This window comes from Seriola lalandi, unplaced genomic scaffold (genome assembly GCF_002814215.2).
Source record: "Seriola lalandi dorsalis isolate HSWRI2012SDOR001 ecotype SW California unplaced genomic scaffold, Sedor1 jcf7180002052079, whole genome shotgun sequence".
Taxonomy (NCBI): domain Eukaryota; kingdom Metazoa; phylum Chordata; class Actinopteri; order Carangiformes; family Carangidae; genus Seriola; species Seriola lalandi.
This window is the reverse complement of record NW_019522632.1, coordinates 6669-7246: the sequence shown is the minus strand read 5'-3', so window position 1 is coordinate 7246 and position 578 is coordinate 6669. Positions and strand designations below refer to the sequence as shown.

The window sequence follows — 578 nt, the reverse complement described above, 5'->3', positions numbered from 1 at the left end:
GGCTGCACTGATGACTTCTTAGGACACCTTTGGATTACCCATGAAAACAACCTGTTTGAACTCTGAGCAGCTTCACCTGTGCAGCTTCACCTGTACACACACACCTGGTGACAGCTTAATGACTCTGACTTTGTCTCTGCAGGTTTCACAGAAGAAGCTGAAGAAGCAGAAGCTGATGGCGCGGGAGTAAAGATATTAATAAACAGAACTTGTTGTCACTCAGGTTTCTGGGTCTTTGTTTTTTGATGATGATGATGATGATGATGAAGAACTCCAGACGTTTCCTGAAAACCACAACGCTCACACTCGTGACATCAGGGCGACATGATCCCAGAGAGGTTAACATCTCTGTAAAACACATTTCTGATCCCTGAGACTTTTTTATTCTTTGTGAAAATGGAAAAAAGGAAAATTCACAGGGGTTTTTTTTGTTTGTTTTTTTTCCTGCATCTAGAACAAGTCCAGATTTAAAACCTCTACACTCGTTGAATCTGGTCTAGATTAATTTCCCCTGAGCTGCTGAATCAGCTGTGAATCTGAGCGTCGCCCGTCAGCGTCTCGAGACGTAAACACTTCAA

The 578-nt window shown here is 42.7% G+C and overlaps 1 non-coding gene across 1 annotated transcript; it reads left to right on the top strand.

Moving 5' to 3' along the window:
* The first annotated feature begins 2 nt into the window (after positions 1-2).
* On the top strand, positions 3-71 carry LOC111649882 (small nucleolar RNA SNORD58). Its single transcript, XR_002760356.1, has one exon. It is a non-coding gene; the product is annotated as a small nucleolar RNA SNORD58 (small nucleolar RNA).
* The last annotated feature ends 507 nt before the right edge of the window (positions 72-578 follow it).